The sequence below is a fragment of the Cupressus sempervirens genome, chromosome 4 (assembly GCF_028749045.1).
Source record: "Cupressus sempervirens isolate cs-2001-9-10 chromosome 4, ASM2874904v1, whole genome shotgun sequence".
Lineage (NCBI taxonomy): Eukaryota > Viridiplantae > Streptophyta > Pinopsida > Cupressales > Cupressaceae > Cupressus > Cupressus sempervirens.
The window spans coordinates 496,666,146-496,684,327 of record NC_143121.1 but is presented as its reverse complement, the minus strand read 5'-3'; the positions used below and the strand labels follow the sequence as shown (position 1 = coordinate 496,684,327).

The 18,182-nt window shown below is 37.8% G+C and overlaps 1 protein-coding gene across 1 annotated transcript in view; it reads left to right on the top strand.

Moving 5' to 3' along the window:
- Window positions 1–18,182, top strand: part of LOC149562113 (alpha 1,4-glycosyltransferase family protein) — a 184,956-nt gene that overhangs the window by 165,260 nt on the left and 1,514 nt on the right. The window lies entirely within an intron of this gene.

The following is an 18,182-nucleotide window of genomic DNA, read 5'->3' as shown; positions in this document are numbered from 1 at the left end:
CTAATCAAATATTCAATCTGGGCAACCTTATATGTATTAAGAACCAAGATTAAAGTATTACCTCCCAACTATGTTAAAGTTAGACAAATAAAAATTAGATTGCTTATTGTGAAGAATATAGTCGTTCGGGAATTTTTTGAACCCAAACTATACATTGTTGGCCGACATTATATCATGGTAGTTCTAATGTTGGTGGAGGAAGTCTTTTAATTATTATTGACGAAAAATACCAGGAAAGAAATGGCAGATGAATATAAGCAGACATTTCATATGAAATATTTACAGTTGTTGTGAAAGATCATTACAAGTTCAGGTTCTTTGGTTATCGTGGAGCTTCTTTAGATATTTAGTGGTCCTCTCATTGCGATAGGGCAGCTCCTGGAGTTGGGTTGTGGTTATACAACTGGGGTATCCTGTGTTGATGTCAAATGCAATTATATAGTAGAAGTTTTTTACATAATCAAGAGTTTGTGGAACTGATTGTACAAGATTAATAGAATGCAGGATAGTGGTTTGATTCCCCTTGCATTCTACCGGCTTATTAAGGTGGTGCTCTTAATATTCCATATTCATGTGGAAATGTACTTTCATTGGAGAAAGGCCAGAAATTGACATCGTGAGCATAATCTTTGTCTTCTATGCTGAATTGTATCTCTATCACCACATTCTTCCGATACACTGAATCTATTGGGTATGTGGCAAGAAATATCATTGCAGTGTTAATTATTAATTCACCTATTGGCCTCTTAATGTTTTGACCAAGTCTCTATATATATGTACGCTATTAAAGTCAATTTGATAATCACTGAAAAAATAATTGCTGGTGAAGACTGGGGTAAATGTTGCTTCTATTCCTTCTGCTATGTCTGTAACAAAAACTTGTGAGATTTAGATGAAAGAATGGTTATTGGAAATCACTGTTATTTGTCCCTTTTTCTGTTATTTTCTTGTGCATATAAATATCTCAGCCCTGAATTTCTAGTCACTAGAAAATCGCCAAACAACTGAAACTATAATGACATACTTGCAAATTGTTTGTCAAAATACCTCTGAGACAATATGCAATTTTTAAAACCAAATTGGACCAGAATTTGGGTTAAATAAAGTCAGGGTTCGTACAGTGGAATCAGAGCCAAGGTCCTCCCAGCCTTTGGATCTGTTCAATTTGATGCAACCAAGTGACAGTTAAGGTATTATCAGAGACGATTAAGGAAAGCTTGGCAACCCCTGCAAGTTCCAGAAAGGGAAACGACATCAATGTTGGTTGGTGTTCATCAAAGTTTATCTTCTACCAGTACATGGCAGGATGCAGGAATGGGAGATAGAAGTTGTAATAATCTACCACAACATGAAGAGGGACGGGCTCAATATATAATGCGAGGCATACAGATAGGGCTGGAACAGGTGGCTAATTTATATTACAATAGCTTACTTTAGCCTCAACAGATGAGTGCAGCCCCAAGGAGATCTGAGCGTAGTTATAGCAACAGTGGTAGCACAGTTGGCTTGCTAAAGGGTTGAAGAGCTCCCACACGCTCTTCTAATAGGCCTTTGATGCCTACTTTTGTTAGTGATGTTGATGAGGAGGAAGTGAAACAGTGTTGTGGCAGATGTGGCATTTCTTGATAATGTAATGACTCTGCAAGATGAATGGAGCCTACTACTAGAGGATGTCAAGGCATATTTAAACTTCATACAGTATATTTGGCAGCAAAGGGAAAGCATGAGAACTAGGAAAGATAGAAGGCCTAAAACTCAAAACAAGGACCTGAAGCATGCTATAAACAACTTGTCACTTGCTACATATTTTGGCAACAGTAAGAAAACTACACGAGCTTGGATACATAAGCTGGACACTTCCCTGATACTCAAGCCTGTGAAGGAGACAAGAAATTAAATGGCTACATTATGGGCTCGTGACTGAGGACCATGGATTGATTAATTCATATGAGTCTAGTAATAAGTTAATTGCGCGTTTTGACAGGAAGGATATAGATGTATACTATAGGGAGTTGGTCCAACTGAAAAAGAGTGGTTCGTTGGATTCTTTTATCAATAATTTTAGAAATTTTCTGTGATGGTTCTGGGTATGTCAGAAATAAGGAAGGTCATGTATCACTTAATTTAAATGTTTTGAATCTTTGATACGAACTTGTGTATATGTCAATATGATGCTATGATGGGTATGATCATGATTAATGATGCTATGATTACAAGTTTATGGCGTTTCAATGTTTTTATGATACTATATGACATTCTAATCTTAACTCATGCTTACAAACCCAATTGAACCCAAAACCCTTTTCAAAATTTTGCCGTACCAGCAAACGTGTCCTTCGTACCTGAACTTGAACTTGAACCCGAACCCGAACTGGCATCCTAGGCCTTTGCAAATAGAAGGTGGTACTTATCAACTTGATTGCATGTGAGGATTGCATATCATTTCTATTTCAACCTACAACTTGATGAGTTGGATATGTTTACGATGACCGATTAGAAGAAATTTAACGATTGGATAAAGAGGAATTTACTTAATTATGGTATGAGATGACTCTATTTCAGAAAGAGGAGTTGCAACTCACAGGATTTTTAGTTTGAATTTTCCGGATGACTGTTATGATGAGTTACAGTGATGTAAAAGTAAGAATAAGTTGAAGACTTCAGGTGACGGAAGTGATAGTTCTCCAAATTGGCCTTGGGTTCCAAGAATCTTATTGATGAATGAGTTGCATTTGGGCAGATTGTTTCGTAGTGAGGCAGGTTTTGATTCTAAGTTCAGTTGTTCCAGAATGTGCGATAGAGCTGTTGGCTAGTTATTTGGGATCCGGTTATAGTAATGCATGTTCCTGATTGCTTGAGGACAAGCACTCTCTCTAAGGAGGGTGGACTGTAATGTCCCATTTTTGGGACATTAGAATTTAACTAAATAGTTAAAAAATTTAAGTTGTCAAAATATAATGACAACTCAACTATTTAATAAAGGAATTTAAAGTGAGTTTTTATGTCAACTAGAATCATAAAATAAAAGTCACTTTATTTGAAATTAAAAAAGACAGAGAAATGGTAATGCCAAGAGACAAGCTGATGGAACCAAGTGTTTTTTGGAGAATGTTATAGAAGTACAAGGAGAGGATTATTCAACACACATTCAAATGTTATTGAATTTGTTATGGAATTGCTTGATGCTTGGACATTAGCTGAGGTTTTTGGAGACAAAAACCTATAGGAATTTGATGGAAAAGCTGGACGGAAACCTGGTTCTTCAACGAGGTAGACTCGTGACGAAGTCTACATTTGGGCAAAATTGTCAATCTTCTTCAGTATAAAATTTGTAAGGTTTGAAGTGTTTGAGAGATAATAGTATTCGCTTGCATTTCTTATGAAGATGCGGTAAATTAATTTTGAATATTATGGTTCATTTGCAGGAGAAGAGCAATTTTTTTTAATATGATCCCCAATTATATAGAAGTCTGTAAATATTTTGCATTAGCAGGTATTGGGAAACTGTGGCTGATTTATATTTGCAAATTGACTGAAGTCTAACCAAGCATTGGGTCATATTTGCGATACATTAGTAAGTCATGCCTATAAAAAGGAAGACGGTGTTTTGTGGGCCAAGTGTAAGTTTCTGAAGGTTGTTACAGTGACTTAGATTTAAGCAAATATTCAATGGGGATGACCTTATATATATTAAGAGACGAAATTAAGATATTACCTCCAAACTGTGTTAAAGTCAGACAAATAAATATTAGATTGCCTAACGCGAATATACGACAGTCATTTGGGAAATATTAAACCTAAACTATACATTGTTGGCTGATAGTGTATCATGGTTGTCTCTCATGTTGACGGAGGAAGTCTTCTAATTATTATTGCTGAACTATACCAGGAAAGAAGTCATATGAATATAGGTGGACATTTCATATGAAATATTTACGGTTTCCATGAAAGACCGTTACAGTTTTGGGTTTTTGGGTTATTGTGCAGCTTTGCTGGATACTCAGTGGCACTCTTATTGCAATACAGCAGCTCCTGGAGGTGGGTTGTGGGTTATACAGAAGTCAAAATAGAGCACTCAAACAGTAATCAGAGCTGGGGTATCTTGTCTGGAGTCGGGTGCAATTCTTCAGCAAGGGTGACTTACATGATCAAGACTTAGTTACCGGTTTGAGTTCAATTTGAAATATGGGTTCGAAGAACCAGTTCACTGGTATGGCAAAATTGTGGAAAAGGTTTTGGGTTTGTTCGTACAAAAATATGTAAAAATGATATATATACATATTTATGAAGCCTAGAAGCAGAAACTTATATAAAACTTTATATATATCTGATTTTGTTTCTAATATAGCTCAACATCCAATCTTCCAACTCCTTGCACAAACTTACTTTTGCTCAATCACCTATTTGCACACCAAAAATGATGTTAGAAGCCAAAATAACCTATTTACATTCACTTTTTTAGGGCTGCAGAACTCAAAACAATATCAAATATGTTATATAAAATGACCTAAAAGCTGTCCGTCGCCAGAAATTCGCCTGGGTTCGAATTTCCAACCTACTGGTTCAAACCACCCCCTTGCAAATGGAATCTTGCTCGAATTTGGGTTGAAGCGGACCAATATTTCGAACTGGTTCGAACTCAGATGTGGTTCTGGGGGCAAACCAGCGAACCCGGGTAACTAAGGATCAAGAGGTTATGGAGCCGACTGGACAAGATTAGTGCTGGATGGTGGTTTGATACAGTGCTGGATTAAGGTGGTGCTCTTAATATACCATATTCATGTGGACAGGTACTCACACTGGAGAATGGTCAGAATTGGACAGCATGGGCATAATCTCTGTCTTCGATGCTGAATTGTATCACTACATGCTTCCAATGCACTTTTTCTATCGATTATGTGGTGAGAAATATCATTGCAGTATTAATTGTTATGTCACGTATCGGTCAACTAATGTTTTGACCAAGTCTCTCAATATATGTATACTATTAGAAGTCAATGTAATAATCATGACGGGTAAATGTTGCTTCTATTCGTTCTGCCATGTCTGTAACAAAGAGCCCACCAAGGATCAAGTCTTGCTGAGTGCAAGGCCCATAGACATCATAAGGGATGAGGCCGGGATCGTGCCCCGAGCGAATTTGGCGGCGTGGATGCTCCTTAGTCCTTGGCTCTTAGCCGAAGAGGTGTTCAGTATTCAGGCACGTGTGGGCCCGTATCGGGTACCTAAAACTGTTAATGGTGGCCTTCGCTGGTGGTTAGCTCGCAGGCTTCGTGCCTCACTGGGCTGCCTCGCAGGTCTGAACCCTCCATCAAAAAAAAAAAGATCACTGTCATTAATTGCTTTCTCTTTGATTTTCTTGATTTTCTTGTGCAGATAAATGTCAGCCCTGAATTTCTAGTCACTTGAAAATTGCCAAACAACTGAAACTATAACGGCATACTTGCGAAGTGTTTGTTAAATACCTCCAAGGCAATATACAAATTTTTTAAACCAAATTGGACCAGAATTTGGGTCAAATAAAGTTATTGCCTAGGTAAGCTAGGTATTGCATTTAATGCAGGTTTAGAGTTATTGCTGCAAGGAAATGGCAAACCCATTATAGAAAATTCAATGGCTTTTGTACAATTCCTTCTATTTTTTACAATCAATGGGTTGAACTCTATATTTTATTTGCTGTCAGTATATCTATGTTATGGAAATATGCCCTTTTATTGTAATGAAAGTAGTTTTTGACTGTTGTGTTGATGTTTTTATAAATCCGAGTTTTTTCCAATATTTTTAAAAAACTGCCACACTTTTGGTTTGCTGTGATATGCCCTTCCTGAGAGAATTTAATCAATAATGATTAATAAAAATAAAGTTAAAATCATGAAGTAATATAAAATATTAACCATAGTTCCAAGAATCACGGCGATTCATGCGATTCACACGATTCGGCGATTCGATTCAAGCCAAACGATTTTTTGTGAATCGGTGAATCGAATCAGCGATAAAGGGTTTATGAAATAAGTTACTCACTAAATTTCAAGGGTTTTTTTAATTTTCCGATTCATGGCCGATTCGATTCCGATTCATGGCTGATTCACGATTTGATTCGGCCTTGCCGATTTCGATCCGATTCCGATTCTTGTTACTTTGATATTAACTAATATATAAAATATTAACTAATATATTAATGAATAAATATAATAAATAATAATAAAGTGAAATCTAAAATAATAAAATGTTGTCATATTATTAATTAAATAATAAAATTAAATAAACAAACAAACACATATTTTATTAGTATTAAATATATAATTATCAAATATCATTTATCTGAAGACTGAAAATAAATAAATATAACAAATATTATATAAAACTAATAGATTATAACACCTATAACTTACCATTAGTAAGTCACGTCCAAATGGACGTGACTCCACATGATGATAATTATGGCCTCTATGAACAAACGCCTCCCTTTCCAGCCTCATGGAACATATTAAGGGAAAATGACAAAGAGTGGGGATGGAGGGAGAGGCAGACTTAGACAGCAGGGAAGATTCAATTAGCAAATAAGAATCTAACCAGCAAATAAGGAGGTATTCAGTCCGGAGTTGACTATTTAAAATCATAATCAACAAAAGTTAGGGTAGGACCCCATGCGGCTGCTAAGCTTATTTTGGCTAGCAGCAGCTGCTTAATTTTTTTAGCAGCTATTTGTGGATCTGGTGGCCCCATGATTATGAATTCTGATTGCTTTTTCTTGAACAGTTATTTTAAAAACCTTAGTTATCAGTTCTAGGTCACTTTGAAATACAGGTTCTAAGAACCAATTTGCCGGTACAGCAAAATTTTGGAAAGGGTTTTGGGTTCATTTGTACAAAAACATGTAAAAATTATAAAAAATTACACACACGCACACACATTTATGAAGCCTAGAAGCAGAAACTTAGATAAAATTTTATATATATCTGATTTTGTTTCTAATATAGCTCAAAATCCAATCTTCCAACTCCTTGCACAAGCTTACTTTTGCTCACAAAATCACCTATTTGCACACCACAAATGATATTAGAAGCCAAAATAACCTATTTGCATTCACTTTTTAGGGTCACAAAACAAAAAAACAATATCAAATATGTTATAAAAAACAACTTAAAAGCTGTCCATCGCCGGAAATTCGCCCGGGTTTGATGCAAATTCGATTTGGGCACATCAAATTTGCCCGGGTTCAAATTTCCCACCAGTGGTTCAAACCATCCTCTTGCAAATGGAATCCTGCTCGAGTTTGGGTCGATCTAGATCAGTATTTCGAACCCAAACGTGGTTCTTGGGGCAAACCAGCGAACCCGGGTAACTAAGTTAAAAACCATTCTAAAAAAAAATCTTTAATAAAAATGAATTAGAGAAAAGATATGTGACTAATAAAAGGAGGGAAAACAATTTGTGGAGCCATGTGTTTTTCCCAATTAGCAGTTGCTGCTTATTTCTGGCCCCCCTTTTTTCAATGCTTATTTGATTTTTTAAGCAGTCGCTGCTCCACTAAAATAGGAGAAGATTCTGTTATCCTTATGGGAACATTTTAGCTGCTTGAGTTTAAGAAGAATTGGAGTTAAGCAGCCGCATGGGGACATGGGGTTATAATAATTAAAGATAATATAAGACTGCAAACCTAGTTGAAGGTTCACAAGGAGACCAGGATGTCAATTTATTGAAATATCAAATCAGCAAAAGACCAGTCAGCATCCTAATATGACATTTCCTTATTTGAATAGGCTTGTGATTATTGAAGCAGATATATTAGGCTTGGATGCCCACATTCAGTGTCATATATAAGAAACCGATCCATAAGGCATTGCATAACAACTTGGTTTTATAACATCCCATTAAAGAGAAAACAACTCCATAAGTGGATATAATATAATGATCCCTATGTACTTGCAAATATCACATTGGCTTAGGAGAAAGACATAAAACATAATTAACAAAGGCCAATAATCGGTAACTTGGCAGCCATTTTCTCTCAGCAGTGATGGCGTTCAAATATTCACAGCATATTGAGTGCTGACACAGTAACACCTGGAAAAGGGGAGACATACAATCTAGAGAGGAGGATAAAGTGGGAGCACAGTATTGGATGAGAACTCTGTTAAAATACAGACCATTATACATTGAATCTCTTACACCAAGAATTAGAGTTGGAGAGAAAGCAACGAAATACAAGCAAAGGCATCCAACATAAAAGGTATTGAGGAATTCAGATCATTAGGTCAGCTTGTAGACCCAAGTGTAACTAATCTAATAACAGGCAAAACTGTCAGATTGAACTCATATCAATGGGTATTATTAATATATATAACGTGATCAATATACAGATATTGATATAATCCTTCAATCTGGTAAAGGATTCATACAGAAAAGATTAATCATAAGAGGTAAGTTGAAGTATATTGCATCCAATTCATATTAGCCCATCCAGACCTATACTACATGTCAGTAATTTATTGCAATTACAGTCCATATACTCATCAGTTCTGTGTTTACCACATAGGTTAATTAGAATTGCACACAGACAATGAATACGAACAGCAGAATTCCTTAGATTATTCGCATATGCCAGAACATTACATTATGCTTCAATGATAAGATGATTACAATACTTCCCGAAGGGGTTATAAATACTTTCTGAAGAACTTTCCCGAAGGAGTTCGTCGGCCACATACAACATGTCGCTACATAACAAAAACCTTTCCGAAGGGACCCATCCGCTACATAACAAGAACCTTTTCGAAGGGACCCATCGGTTGATAGACAATTTCCTTTTCGAAGGGACCTATCGGCTGATACACAATTTCCTTTCAAAAGGGACCCGTCGGCTGATACACAATTTCTACTGACGACATCATCCCCCCCAAAAAGAAAAGTCAGTCTCTTGACAACTATTATAAAATCTCTGAGACAAATCAACAACCAAAATACATTGACTGACTAATTGGTCTTCAACACTGTCACCTTAGCCAATCTGACATCTAACCCTGATAGCCACCTGTGCCGCTTTTTGCCTTCCAATTCCGAGTACACTGAACCAAGTGTCGCTGCACTGCCTCCAACTGGATGATCAGCTCCTCCCGAGCTCTCTACGCATCCACCAAGACAGCCTCACGGCCAACACCTACTCTCAGTGTCTCTGGTACACAGACACTCCATGCCTGCAGCAGCTCCAAGTCTTCTCAACTAGTCAGACTCCCACGACTAATATCCGCAACGACTGGGGGTCTAGGAGGCAATGCCCCCGACGGGGTCGAGGGGCAGCGCCCCTCGCCGCCAAGACCAAATTAGCACTTCGAAACCCACAGAAAACTACATGAAACACACTTTCTGCAATTTCTCCTAATCCCAGACTCTTCCTGACAACCGCTGATGTTTTCCCTTCCCTTTGGCATCATCCATTACTCATTTTGAGCATTCTTGATTTGTCGAATTTTTAAAAAAAAAAAAAAAAAAATAGAAAACCTCCTGTCACCCTCTGTTATGTTACAATTCTTTGTGCAATAACCTCAAATGTTACGCCCCTCGCCGCCAAGACCAAATTAGCACTTCGAAACCCACAGAAAACTGCATGAAACACACTATTTCTGCAATTTCTCCTAATCCCACACTCTTCCTGACAACCGCTGATGTTTTGCCTTCCCTTTGGCATCATCCATTACTCATTTTGAGCATTCTTGATTTGTCGATTTTTTTTTTTTTTTTTTTTAAAATAGAAAACCTCGTGTCACCCTCTGTTATGTTACAATTCTTTGTGCAATAACCTCAAATGTTACTAAATCTGAATGTCATATCCTACAGAAGTCGTACGCCCAGACCTGTGTAATCCATACGCCATAAAAACGTGTGCAACATTTTATGCAAAACTCAAACCCCACAAGGCAAAATCCGTACAGCAACAATATTTCAAGCATATAATGAAATCCTATTAAACTGCAATCGAAATCCGTACGGCTTCAATGCTTCAGCCCACACCCAAAATCTGTATCCTAATCTTCAAAAGCCTAAAATTCGTACTGTTGTCTTGCATTTTGTCACCACAAAATGTAGGTAACCGTACGAAACTTTTTCAAATTAGTTTCGCATTTCTCTGAGTTTATTTCATTATTTAATTGGTTAGTATTGATTAACCAATCGATACCAATTGATGCAATGAATCTTTTTACTGAAGGCCTTCGTCAAGTCTTTTTCGTTTTGCTTTCTGTCGAGCCTTAGCTTGATTTTTGAAGCCTTCAAAGTCCGTTTTTTGTTTTTGAGTTTGTGTTTGTTTTTGGTCCTTTGGTTTTGCTCATGTCATGCCTTTGGTTTTCCCCTTCGATTCGGTCTAACCTAGAGGTCAATTGGAGTTGTCAGTCAAGAAATATGGTCATTTTAGTGCTTCAAAAGTGGACATTTTAGGTGCAGCAGCACGAATTAAAAAAATGATGTTATATTTTTTCATTTTGACATTCACTTTTTGAAAATATAACATTTTACTCACTTTTTGTTATGTTTTGAAGTTACTTTTCATTTAAATTTATAACTTAAACTGACTATAGTGCACTTTATGTTATAATTTTAAGTTGAGTTACTTTTTAATTTTTCACTTAAAGTGACTATAGAACTATATAGTTACTTTTTAAATTTTTGATTTTTAAATCAAATACTTATATAAATGTCACTTTAACTTAATGTTTATGACTTATATTGATTAATATAATGCATAAATATTATTTTTGACCCATATTGTTGACATTTTTATAAAAATAAGTGAAATGCGTAACTTAAAAGCCTAAAACTGGACATTTTATGTGCATATGTATGTAAAAAATCATGAAAAGTGGAAACTTTTCATGCTAATGCATATGAAAACTCATTTTGAGGACCTTTTCAAGTCATTATATCAAAAGCTTGTAAAAGTGGACCTTTTTTATGCAATGACATGAAAAGTTGAATTTTCATGCTTGTGCACGAAAAAGTTGAGATATGTTTATAAAATATGTAAGTGACTCCAAAAAGTGAGATTTTGGAGACTTGCACATTTTAAAATATGTAATAGGCTTCAAAAAGTGAGATTATAACCAAAGACATATTTTAAAACATGCAATTGCATCAGAAAGGTCCTCTTTTTCTTTCTTACATGTTTTAAAATATTTAATGAACATAAAAATGTCCTATTATGTGAAGAAAACATGTTCTTGCTCCAAAAACCTCCTATTTTGATCATAACTTATAATTTTCTCCATGGATTTGAATGAAATCAGTTGCATTCATCATGTTTTGGAGAGGTGATCATTTTGCCCTCATCAAAAATCAGTATATTGCATCCAAAAACGTGTTTGAAACTTCCAAGCTAGGGCACGTTTTTTTGCATAAAACTCCATAAATCTTCAAAGTTTGATCACATTTTTGTATGGAATCAAATCGTTTTGGCCCTATTTGCTGATTACATCACATAGTGATCACCATTTTTGTATTTAAACATCAAATCGTTTTGTTTGGAAGATTACGTTTTTTGCTTGGAGAAACACGTTTTTGCTTAAAATGCCCGGAAAATTAGAGTTTTAATCCATTTTTATGCGTTTTGAAGTCACTTTTTTGCATTTTGATCCATGTATATGCATTTGGGGAAGTCGTTTTTGCATTCACAAGTCAAAAATGACTATAAAATATGCATTTTTTAGTCACGTTTTTGCAAAAACGGCCCAGATTTTTGAATAAAAAAGTCATATTTTTGTTCAAAAAACTCAAAAAATGCATTTCCAGCCCATACCTTTGATCAAGAGGGATTGTTTTTGAGTTTTAAATGCATGATATTGTCTTTAGAGACCATTTATTTGGCACTTTCATGTCAAATCCGACCATTGAATGTCCATAACATACAAGTGCGGAAAAAGTCAAAAAATTGTTTGAAAATCTGGATTTAAGGGAGAATTTGTCTTAAGTCTACAAAACTTGCTATTTTGGCTCTTTCTCCTTCATTTTTGGCATTTAATCTTCATACAAGTGGACTCTTTCTTTCTTGCTATTTAATTTGTGCTAATCTTGCTATTTCCATGCATATTTTAGCTTGAAATTGCCCATTTGTCCATATATATGCCATGAAAAGTGCATTTTGCCTATAAAAATGATGAGAACTCTCATTTTCACATTTTTGGAATTTTCCCAAACTCCAAATTCGAATTTGCATATTGAAGTGGTTTCCTTATTGACATGTTTGAGTATTTTGCCAAAAACATGTGTTTATTTTGTGTTTGTTTTTATGTTTTGCTTGTTTGCATTTCGGTTTTTTCTCCATTTGGAAGAAATTGCAAGTTCTTTTCTGAGAATTTGAGCACGTTTCACTTCACTCCACTTTCCATTTCTATGTCACAACACTTCATCTCTCACTCAATGAAATGTGATTACATGTTTTTCATCCCATTTGCCATCCACACATGCATGTAATCCCATTTTCCACTTCCGTTTTCATCCATCTCATTTTTCGCTTCCATTCGCACGACACAATTTCACGAAATGCCTTACATGTAATTGCATCCAAAAGGTCCAATTTCGACTAAAAGTCACTTTTTGTAAAGTTAAAAAGATGTCATTTTCTCCTTTCCATATGCATTCACACCTCTATGAGCAAATACATGTTTCCGTATCTTTCCATGCTTTGCATCTTACCCTTCATTCGCATATGCATGTAAAACGTATCTTTCACTCACACTTGCATCTCATTTCACTCTCCACCTTTCGTTACATGTTGCATTTACATGTAATCCATTTTCCGTGCAGTGACATCTTGAAAGCCCAAGTCACTTTTTGAAAATCAGCAATTTCCATTTACATGCATTCTCATGCACCAAGCACTTTACTTCAAAAAAAAAAAAAAAGGAGTTAAAGGTGCTGATGGAAAGTTGTTCTGAGTGTACATCCAAACATCGTCAAGAAGGTTTTCAAAGTGTCAAAGACTCCAATTTGTGTTGATCTACAAAGGAGAATTCACGACAACTTGAGCGAGAAAAGATGAATCACATCAAGTTTCCACATGATAATGGACAATTCATCAAAGAGAGCTAGAGGTTATCAAAAGACGCAACACGATTATCAACGTGAATGCAGCAATACAAGGTACAGGAACTCTCAATCCTGTTATCATCTGGGATTGTATCGTCAAGTACAAGGCCTTTCAAAATTGTTCTTTTCTCTTCCATCTTCTTTCTTCTTTCATGTTTGTAGTTGGAGAAGATGCATTACATAAAAAAGTGTAATTACATGTAATATGAGTTACATGTGTATGTAAACAATGTAATGCGAGTTGTACGTGGAGTTGCATGTAACCCTTTATTTTCTGTAGTTAGACTTGGTCAAAGTTGGTTGAGTTGCTCCCACTTTTTCCTCCCCTTTTTTCTCAACTTCTTTGCCTATATAAAGGAGTGCCCCCTCATTGTAAAAATTATCTTTTGTTGTATGCAAGAAAGCTCTGCCACATTTGTGCAAGCATAACTTTGATTGTGTAATATGAATTTGGGAGAAAAGTGAATAAAAAAATCAATTGGATTCGAAGCTTTGATTGGAAGCAATTGTGATAGAACAAATTAGAAGCTTTGACTATAATTTGTGCCTATTGTTTTGATTCATGTTATTATTGTGTGTTCAATAAAAGAGCATAGAGAGTTAAGAAATAATTGAATCCCGAGCTTTGACCAAGAACAATTGTGAAAATCCATAGCTAGAAGCTTTGTCTATAGTTTGTATTTTCATCTTAATTCGCAAAATAGTTAGATTGTTATTACTTTTAGGAGTCTTTGTGCCCTAATTGTAAAGATTTTACCACATAGAAGTACAACAGGACTTAGAGCCAAATTGGTACGTTTTGGCTAGCCTTTGAGTTAGTTAAAATTTATCGGTATCATTGTTTCCAACTCGCGATAGAAATGTAATTAGAGATTCACCTTGCCCATTATTCGCCTTACGAATAAGTGGATTCTTTCTTGAAAGTTAAGAAGAAAGGATAATAGTAACACTCAGTTTATAAATCTCTCAATTTCTTGCTTACCTTGAGTTGATCCAAGGAACAATGAGAAGGGGGAGCCTTCCCTTTAAGGTAGGAGAGACTTTGTCTCACACACTGTGGCTGGTCATCCTATTTGCGACTGAATTTTTACCCAAAACTGTCGGTTGCAAAATATCCACCCAACACGTACAATACAAAATCCAAGCCTTTAAAAAATCCGTACGCTACTTATTGAAATCCGTATGGTGCAATTTAGAAAGCCGTACAGAGCACAAGCTTAAAAGCTGTATGGTGGACCTCATTAGAATTCTCGACTTTGGAAATCCATACGGTGACTCAAAAAAAACCGTACAATGCCTGTACTCCCAAAAACTGCACGGTAGCCAAAACTGTACATTGCATCTTCATTGGAATTTTCATATGCTACTTTGTCATACCTTTAGAATCCGTACGTCGTACAGCAAGCAAACAATAAATTCCGTACAGTGAGGGTGTTAAAAATACGTACAGTGCTCCAGTAAGCAGCCTTCAAAAATCGTACTCTGCCTCTAAAAACCGTACTTCTACTCCAAAAGCTTAAAAATCGTACACCAACTTCAAATAAAAATCGTACACTACTTTCAAATATTTAAAACCGTACAACTCCAAAACCGTACGGTGAGCAGATTAAGAATCCGTACGGTGCCTTTTTTTTTCTTTTTACAAATTTTTTTTTTCGAACTATGTACAATACTTACAGTCTTCTTCTCTCAGTTGTTCGTCCATGGAGGTGCGTTACTTCTTTCATGGCAGACATTCAACTTCGACCTATTCACTGTGTCGGCAACTTCCTTTCCGTCTAGCATCCATTGTTTTACTGCTCCGTTATCACCCACTTCCCGAATTTGATATGGTCCGACCCACTTAACTTTGAACTTGCCTAGTTTGATCTCATTTCGTCCATCATACCTCAACACCAACTGTCCTGGTTGAAACTTGCTATGCCTGTTCTATGTCATCTCCATATTGCCTAGTTTGTTCCCGAAGCTCCATACCATGGACTCCATCGGTTGCCCCTTCTGGCCGTCAATAAAACGTCCACTCCGTACTGCTGCAACTTTTATTAAACCCTTCCGCTTTGTTTTCTGTGCAGACTGTATGATGTGTCTTCCTTGCTGCTGGCACCTTTCTACTATATTTGTGGTTCGACGTAGTACTTTCTTCTTGCTCGGTCGTACAGTGGAATCTTTCCTCCTTTCGGGTTCGTACTGTATGTTCTTTTTTTCAGCTTCAGTCATACCCGCGTTCCCTTTTTCGGCTTCTCTGTGTTGCTTCAAACATTCATTTCCTCCTTCAGCTTCTCCATGTTCCTTCGGACATTCATTTCCTTCTTCTTTCTTACCTTCGTCAATCCTTAGCATATTACAACTTGGAAAGAGCTCGTAGTCTTCTATCTGCCAGTGGTAAAGACCATTTACTTAATCCAGATTGTCATCTCCTTCCAATCGTAGGACTCCCTCCTGATCGGGTTTCATACTCTGCCTCCTCTCATCCTCTTCTCCTTCGAAATTCGACGATAGAGCTTCGTCTCCAACCATCTGAGTGTGTAGGTCGATGACATACTTTCGGCCTTTGCTTTCAAGTGATAAAGTATTTTTCTTCCAATCGTGTTTTGCCTTGGCTTGTATTAGCCACCCTCGGCCCAGAATGACATCATATCCTCTCCGCTTCAGTGGGATCATGACAAAGTCCAACAGGAGCGGTTGTGTTCCAGTCGTCATTGGTTGTGCTGTGAGTACTCCCAATGGCTGTTAACAACTGGAAGGTGGGTGGCCACAATGTCGGTTGTCCCAACTTTTTCCAGGTATCCTCTGGCAGCACATTGACACCAGACCCTCCATCCACTATCGTGTCCGTTAGCACAGTCTCGAGAATGCCCATTTCAACAACCGCCGGATAACGTCTGGATGAAAGAGCTAACATCATCGGATCTTCTGCACTTGCGCCACTTTCCTTCTCCTTTTTGTTCGCTGTACTTGCTCCACTTTCCTGCTCCCTTTCATGTTCTCCTGGTAGTTTAGCAGCGAGAACGATGTTTGTGAGTGTTGATTGGAGCTGAGGCATAGTGAGCAACATATCATTTATCCTGACGGGTATCTCGGCTTGCAATATTTGCTGTACAATGTCCTGTTCTGCGCAGTTCCGTACGGAGGTACTCGACGTGTCCTTCAGGTGTGCCGTTTCTATCTGCGTTGTTCTCTGGATCTCTGTCCGTGCTTCCTCCAGTCTCTTCTTTTCCTCCGTCGAATCGGGGTATAGCTTTGCTTGCTTCCGAGTGATTGCCAGAACTTCTTCCTCGTCCATCTCGACGGTAATCAAGTTTACTCCGGACTATGGGCACTTAGCATCGTCATGATCGCCCGGTCCACACCATCGGCATAGCAACTTCGGTTTGTTCGCCGTTGTGCACTCTCGAGCAAAGTGACCCCACAGATTGCATGCCCGGCATTGAACAATTGGCCGACCATTCGCATCATACTGAATTCGACTCCTTCCGCCATTATTGTTATTGCCACTATTGTTGTTGTTGTTCTGACCGCGCCAATTATTTCTATATCCACCTGATGTGGCACCTTCCATACTGGTGTTCCCGTTCCCTCTTGACGAGGATGCCTCCTGTGTCAGGAACACTTGCTGCGGTGTTCTTGTTTTCAAATTGAAAGGGCATTCCTTTACCGAGTGTCCCATAATCTGGCAAATCTCACAAAATTGCTCTTTCGGGTAGGATCCCTTCGTATGGCCTTCTTTCTTGCACTTCGTGCACCATAGGTCATTGCCCTTAGTCTCCTTGTTCATGTTCTTGAATTTCTTCATCATCCAAATCATGTCCTTTTGGAGGGCATGGACCTTCTTGTTGCTTCCCTTGTCATCGCTGCCATCTTCTCCTGAAGATGCATCGTCCTCTGAATCGGAGGAGCTGTTCTTCTTCTTCTTCTTTGTCTTTTGGTCACTTTCGAGGTTCATTGCCCAATTGTACGCTTCAATGTATGTTGATGGTGGCACGATCTTCATCTTCTTTCGCAGCTTCGGACAAAGGCCTTCAATGAACCATCTCTTTTGTAGCCCATCAGCTGGCTTATTCTCCATTTTATTGATCAGGTCCTTTAACTTCTTGGCGAAGACTCGGACTATTTCATTCTTCCCTTGCTTAGTATTGAATATCTCCGCTACAATCTCATTATCGTCTCGCAATATTTGAAATTCCGCAATAAATTCCTTCTTAATTTTATCCCAACTGTTCAACTTCTGCAGATCTGTGTTAGTAAACCAATCAATCGCAACACCCCGTAGGGTGGTTGGAAACTGTTGGACCCATTCGTTCGTATCTGTTATGCCATTTGCTCTCCAGATCGTTTCACATGTTTTATAATGTTGAATCGGATTGGCGGTTCTTTCACCATCAAATTTAGGCAACTTTTCTTTTGGACCTGCCATTATTACTGTATGTTGAGGGTTTTGTTGTGTACCTGCGTTGTTTTGCACTCCTACGCTGTTTTGAGCACTTGCGTTGTTCTGAGCTCTCGCGCTGTTTTGAACACCCGTTCTGTTCTGCACACCCGCATTGTTCTGGACACCCGCGCTGTTCTACACACCCGCGTTGTTCTGCACACCCGCACTGTTCTGGACACCCACACTGTTCTGCACACCCGCATTGTTTTCTACACCTGCGTTTTCGGCTTCTGCGCTGTTTGGTGAAGAAGAGGTTTCGTCAACCGAAGCTGTTCGTTCCGGAAGTATATCTTGGACGAAGAGGTCACTCCACGCTCGTGCTCCTTTGGCACTCCGAGCCGTGCAAGTTGATCTCTTTCCGTTAGGATTCTCTTCCCGTGGCGTATGCAGGTTCAGAAACTCCTCCCTTGCTTCTTCCACCAAATCGAGCCGCTGTCGAGTCTCTTCCAACAATTTTTCAATGCTTTTGTGTCCGTCGGTAACTTGCTGAAATCTCCCTCTGCGTTCAGCCTGTTGTGCCAAAATTAAATTTTCCTGTGCTGCACGTAATTCACCCATTTCCTTCAACTTATTCTTATTCTTATTCAACTGATTCGGCATTTAATCTTCATTTGCTTGTCATCGTACCAGGTCCATCGGGCAACGGCACCAAATGTTTACCGCATAGGTTAATTAG